Consider the following 7,250-nt stretch of genomic DNA (forward strand, 5'->3'; position numbering starts at 1 on the left):
GCCGTAGGGAGACCCCAAAGAGGCCGAAGTCGGAGGATCCCGGAGCTCTGGCCGCTGCGAGAATCTGGTCCCTCGCAGGCCTCGGCCGGGTCCCTCAGGTACCGCGCCAAACAGAGCGGCCTCGGACCTGGCAATGGCGAGTGCCGTCCCGCCTCACGGACTCGGTTCTCCCGCGCTTCTCCCACTCAGTTGTCCTGGTGAGACCTTGGAGGCGGTTGCCACACCATCCCACCTGAACTTTTTTTTTCAGGTGTTTATAACACGTGTGGTGGGCTGCCTGTGCTCTGCATCGCTCTGCCTGTGATAGTTCACTTTGTATATATTTACGCTGTCCCCCGAGGCGATGACTGCCCTTAGCCCCGCGTTGCACTGGAGCCCACTGAGGTCTGAGGTCTGGAGAGGCTCCTTAACCAGCCCACAGTCAGACTGAGGGAGCTGGGTGTAAACCCAGGCGGCCTGCCTGCACAACAGTGCTCAACCCGTGGTAACTTCAGTGAACTTTCTGTCAAATAGGAAGAATAGCGAGAGATAGTAAAGACACAGGAGAACAAGAGGACGACCTTATTTTAACCTAAAGAATTGAAACGATAATAGCGTCAGTGCCCCGTACCACCCACAGGCTTTTTTCATACCATTCACAGGGGCCACACTTTGGAAAACATCCAACATAATAGAATTTCGGTTGATAGCGTGCACTGTACGCCACATTCTTGTGCTGGGTACCATATTGTGTATGAACTTTATTTAATCTTTATAAGAATGCGGAAGAAGGTATTGTCATATATGTAGTTAGGGAACGTGGGGCCCACAGAGGTTAAGGAACTTCCCAGAGTTCTCACCGCTAGTTAAGGGTTAGAGCTGAGATTTTGAAAGCTTCATAAAAATGTGGCCCCTCCGTGGCAGGTTTTCTCCTTGGTTTAAAGTCAATGCAGTAAGTGGTTACAGAAACTCATTCCTTCATAACTGTGTGAGACACTGGGATACATTATTTTGGTAAAATACACAGCCTCCTTTCCCTGGAGCTGACATTCTGGTGAGTGCCATGGAAGAAAGGAAACGTGATGGAGGGACTTTTAGGGTTGCTCTGAATCAGGTGGTGCGGGATCTTGTCAGATTTTAGTGCTAAGACTTGAAAGTTGAGAAAAACCTGTTGTATGAAGAATTGGTGGTAGAGCGTTCTAAAAACAGGGAATAGCAACTGTACAGGTCCTTGTTCTTATTGAACAAGACAAGAGTTGTGATGGAGTATACCAGGTGGGAACAACAGAAATAACCAGGGATTATGCGTTAAATTGCGTCCTCCGAAGCTCATTAGAATTTTGTCTCAGAAAATGACTGTATTTGGAAATAGGGCCTTTGGAGAGTGGTAAGTTAAAATGAGGCCTCAATTCAATCTGACTGGTGTTCTTATATGAAGAGGAAATTTGGATGCACAGGGAGACACAGGAAATGAACAGGCACAGAGGAATGACCATGTGAGGACACAGGGAGAAGGTAACCATCTGAAAGCCAAGAAGAGAGGCCTCAGGAGAAACCAAACCTGCCTACACCTCAATCTGAAACTTCTAGCCTCCAGAACTGTGAGAAAATAAAGTTTTGTTGCTTACGCCACCCAGTCTGTACTATTTTGTTATTCAGCCTTAGTAAACTAATATACCACATAATTAGCTGTTGATTATAATTGGAATGAAAACCCTATAACAAAAGTATAGGCTTCATGAGAGGGTATAGCAGATGTACCTCAACCATTCTGGCCTGGAAAAGGGAAGGAGTCTTAAAGGTGTGACATTTAAATTGCAATCTGAAAGAGAAGGAGTTAGGCTGGGGAAGACCTCTGAATCATTTAATTCTGTGCTACCATCACTCCCTGCATCCACAGAACACTTCATCTTGTAAAATGGGAACTGCACCAGTTTAACAATAACTTCCATTTTCTCTTCCCCCACAACCACTATTCCACTTCCTCTGTGATTGGAGAGAAGTTCAATGGAATCAACAGTGAAGGACTCAGTCTGACATCTGCATCCAGGAAACAGCTGACTTTGAATAAGATCTTGAAGGATCAACACCTGTCTTGTCAATAGAAGAGGAAAATAATTCCTGACATATAACCGCTCACCTGGCCGGTTAGTTCAGTGGTAGAGTGTCAGCCTGGCATGCAGATGTCCTGGGTTCAATTTCTGGTCAGAACACAGAGGAGAAGCTACTATCTGCTTCTTCACCCCCCCCCCCCCCCCCGCCTTTCTCTCTCTCTCTCTCTATTCCTCTTCTGCAGCCATGGCTAGATTGGTTTGAGCACATTGGTCCCAGGTACTGAGGATGGCTTCCTGGAGTCTCTGCTTCAGGTGCTACAAATAGTTCAGTTGTGAACATGGCCCCAGGTGGGCAGAACATTGGTTGCAGATGGTGGTTGCCAGGTGGGTCCCAGTCGATGTGCATGCGGAAGTCTGCCTCTCTATCTCCCCTCCTCTCCACTTGGAAAAGAAGAAGAAGAAAATAAAAGAGCTCATGTACAACAGCTAAGGATTCTAGAAGCTCCACATTTTCTCTACGGATCTTTCTGATTTGTTTTCTTGAAACATTGACTTCATTTTGTTACTCTAATATCTGAGGGATGAAGGTCAAATTCTTCAACCTGTTATTCAAATTCTACATTTTTATTTGATAGTGAAAACACTTATAAATTAAAGCTAATCTTCAAAAATCTTTTTCTACCTATCAAAATGTAATAAATGAGAAGTGATTTAAGAGTGCATAATCATGTAATTTTAGCTTTGAATTAAACTCCCTTACAGGGAAGATAAATCTTAAATCTCTATGCCACTAAATTGTAGGATACACATGATAGGTCTCAAACTCAATAATGTGTTAACCTGTTTTAGTAACACAAGCAAGGAAACATTATTTTGGGGAAGAGATATGTCTATAAGTCTTCATACAGTTCTGAATCCTTTTGTGATGAAATGTGTTGGAAATGTGAAAACCTCCGATTCTTTCCAACTACTAGGTCTATCAAGAAAAGGTCCCCTGAGTTTCTTCATTCTTGTCGCCAATTATACAGGGTGGGGCCAAAGTAGATTTATAGTTGTTCTTGTGAAAAATAATACAATAAATATTAATAAAAGAATAAACTGTTTCGTGTACTTACAACTATAGAGCTACTTTGGCCCCTCCCTGTATGTAAAGCTGTGCAGCCCATTCCCATAGGCCTAGTCATATGAAGCTACTGAGCACTTGAAATGTGGCAGTGTGACTGAGGAACTGAATATTTAATTTTAGTTAAATTTAGAACTAGCAGTGTAAAATATTTTCCTCATACTCATTTTGTTGTTTTGAAAGGACTGCATTTCACTTTAAATTGAAAACTTAGCATTTGAGTTGAGATGGGCTATTAAGTATAAAATACACATTTCAAAGACTTAGAACAAGAAAAAGTGTAAAATACCTAATTTTTCCACATTGATTACATGTTACAGTTTTGATGTATTGGCTTAAATGAGGGGTAGTCAACCTTTTTATACCTACCACCCACTTTTGTATCTCTGTTAGTAGTAAAATTTTCTAACCGCTCACTGGTTCCACAGTAGTGGTGATTTATAAAGTAGGGAAGTAACTTTACTTTATAAAATTTATAAAGCAGAGTTACAGCAAGTTAAAACATATAATAATAATTACTTACCAAGTACTTTATGTCGGATTTTCGCTAAGTTTGGCAAAATAAATCTTTATAAAACAACTTACTATAGTTTATCTTTTTATTTATACTTTGGTTGCTCCGCTACTGACCACCATGAAAGCTGGAACGCCCACTTGTGGGCAGTAGGGACCAGGTTGACTACCACTGGCTTAAATAAAACCTAATGTTAAAATTAATTCCATCAGTTTGTTTTTTAATGTTGCTAGAAAAGTTAAAAATTACATATATGGCTTTCATTTCCCTCCCTCCCTCCTTTCCTTCTCCCTTCCCCTATGATCTGCATTAGTTTTTGTTATTTGTTTGACAAATACCAGGCATTGATAATGGTTTATTAAATGTAATGAGGATTTATTAGAGAGACACTGGGTAGTTCATATAAATAATGATGGGTTGAGAACAAAGTCAAGTTAAAAGGACAGAAACTGGGGTAGCCCAGTGAACTAGGATGCAAGAATTAATTTGGTGCCACTGCAAGAATGATGAGTACTAGCTGATTTCTCTGGTCTTAGGACATTCTGTTCAAGTTTTCAAAGTTTAGGAGAAAGTCTCCTAGAGTCTTAGTTAAGAGAGGACAGGCCTGATTTATAGTCCCTGAGAGAGTATTGAAAATGGGAGAGGGTAGTTTTTTAAAGAGAAATTAGGTACTGTAACCCAAAGAAGAGGTAATCCTTATAATAGCCAAAACAGGAATACCTATTTAAGGCAGAAAAGAAGAGCATTATGTTGACACAGCCCTGAAGGACAAATATTTGGTAGAGTGTTAGTTGAAAAACTCATATTTAACATCAAATCTACCCTTTCTCACAAAATCTGTTCCCTCTTTCTGCTCCCCTATTTCATTTAATAAGCAAGTATTTATTGGTTGCTTGTTATGTGTAAATTAGGACTCTAGGTCAATTAGCTTAAAAGTCTAGTGTAATACATCTCTTATGCTCTTACATTCAATATCAAGTCCTATCAATTGTTTCTAGTTATCTTGTGGGTGTCTTAAATTAGATCATTAGTGCTAGAAGTGGCCTTACGGAGCATCCAGGTAAGTAATTCCTGAACATTAGTCAGTGGTTATGACAGCAAACAAAGGAAATTATAACAAAAACAAAAATTATTTCTGATTTTTGGATGATTCTGATGGTCTGCCATGATTAGGGAACTACTGAGCTAGGTGATCTCCTAATTATGTATACCAAATTACATCAACTCAGAATTCAGATTTGTGAACTTCGCATTTAGCTTTCTTTTTTTGTGTGCTCCATTTATTCTTTTTTTTTCCATTGCTATGAGCCTATCCCTGAATTTAATGGCTAAATCTTCCTACTTTATGACTCCCTGCCATAAACTCTTGGGTTTTTTTTCTATCTTCTGCTTTTTTTATTCTTTAACACATTTTTGGTAATCTCATGTTCCTGGCCCTTTGTTAAGTTCTGAGTAACTACTCCCCCTTAAGCCCCATATATCAGTGGTCCCCAACCTTTTTTGGGCCACGGACTGGTTTAATGTCAGAAAATATTTTCACGGACCGGCCTTTAGGGTGGGACAGATAAATGTATCATGTGACCGAGACAAGTGTCAAGAGCGAGTCTTAGACGGATGTAACAGAGGGAATCTGGTCATTTTTAAAAGATAAAATATCGTTCAGACTTAAATACAAATAAAACGGAAATAATGTAAGTTATTTATTCTTTCTCTGCGGACCGGTACCGGTCCGCGGCCCGGGAATTGAGGACCACTGCCATATATGACACAAGGATATAGATCCTAAGTGCTGTCATAGAGATGAGTTATAGCAGGGAACCTAATCTGGATTTGAGCAGATTGGAGAGCCTTCCTTGGGGAAGTGGCATTTACACTGAGATGGCAAGATGAGTTAAGAGTATTCTAGACAAAAAAGGGAAAGGGGCAACCTGGCCTGTGGTGGCACAGTGGATAAAGCATTAACCTGAACACTGAGGTCACTGGTTTGAAATCCTGGGCTTATCTGGTCAAGGTGCTTATGGGAGTTGATGCTCCCCTTCCTTTTCTAAAATGAATAATTTTTTTTAATTTATAAAAGGGGAAAGGGGCAAGAAAAGTGAAGGAGTGTTTGAGTCAGATGGAAAGGAGTTTAAATAATTTCTATTGTTAAGTGACAGGTTTGGAGAGGCTAGCTAAGGCTAGATCTTAAAATTAGTAAGATTTTGAAAGTTGGCATGAAACTACTGAATTGTGTTAAGCAGGAGAACGACATCATTTTAAAACTACACAATTAGTATTGTGTCATCTTAAGGATCATCCTGGCCAAAAGTGAAGAAAACAAAAGAAGGAAAAACAAAAGGCAGGGAGAATGTCTGACCCTCATATCATTTCAAATATTCTTTCAGATTACTCTTCCCAATTTCTTTTAGATTAATTTCCTATTTTAATTAGTTAATTCTGTCACCTATGAGATAAAATCTAGGCTGACTATCAAGGTTTTTTACGCCTGCCTTTTTAACTCCTAGCTTTCTAGCTCTGTCTTTTGTGCCTCACGTTAGTCTCTTCTAGCCAAACTGACCTACTCACTGTGCCCCCAAACATTCCAGATTTACTCTCCATGTAAATATTCTTGCTGCCTTCTAATTCTGGAATAATGTTTTTGCTTCTTTCAACTTTCAAGTCCTGCCTATCTGTCAACCCAGTTCAGATTTCAGTGTCCTACATTAACTGAAAATGATGATTTCTTCCCACCCTTAATGCTTATAGGGCTGTTTTATACTTTAAATGTTTAATTATACACTGCCTTTTACCTAACATTATTGCAGGTGCAGGAGGTCAGTTCTGAATTTTATTGTTATCTGAATCTTTCACAGCTCTAAGCAGTTCTTAATATACTCAATAAACACTTATTGAAAGAATAAGTGAAAAACTGCCTTTAAACTGGGTAATACCGCATCTTTTAAAATTAAAAGTTGTTATCCTTTACTAACTTTTGAGCACCACAGTACCTACCCTATTCTATCTAGCTGAGTTGACATTAAAAATGTTTTTTCATTTTACAAAAGAAAAAATAATAAAGGCCAAAAACATGGTAATAAAATCTGCTTATTTTCCTATACTAATTCTATTCAAAATGTCCTGTTCAGTGAAGAGAGATGGTATCTTTGGGCTTTCTATAGAAGTTTCTAAAGAAGTCAGTTGCTATGGAATTATGAAGAGAAAAAAAATGACCAACTTAATCAAATGAAGCCACCATGTCTAAACCTGGAAGACATTTGTGAGGGATGGATGAAGTTAGTGGTGGGATTCAAATAATTTGGCCTGACCTTTGGTGGCACAGTGGATAAAGCATCGACCTGGAAATGCTGAGGTTGCCGGTTTGAAACCCTGGGCTTGCCTGGTCAAGGCACATATGGGAGTTGATGCTTCCAGCTCCTCCCCCCCTTCTCTCTCTCTGTCTCTCCCTCTCCTCTCTAAAATGATTAAATAAATAAAAATAAAAAATTTAACAACTGGTTCTCTGTCCTAATGACCATTTCAAGTATAAAAAAACAATATACCAAAGGTAGTTCATTGTTTTATGCATTTAATACTTAAATAA

This window comes from Saccopteryx leptura, chromosome 9 (assembly GCF_036850995.1).
Source record: "Saccopteryx leptura isolate mSacLep1 chromosome 9, mSacLep1_pri_phased_curated, whole genome shotgun sequence".
Taxonomy (NCBI): Eukaryota; Metazoa; Chordata; class Mammalia; order Chiroptera; family Emballonuridae; genus Saccopteryx; species Saccopteryx leptura.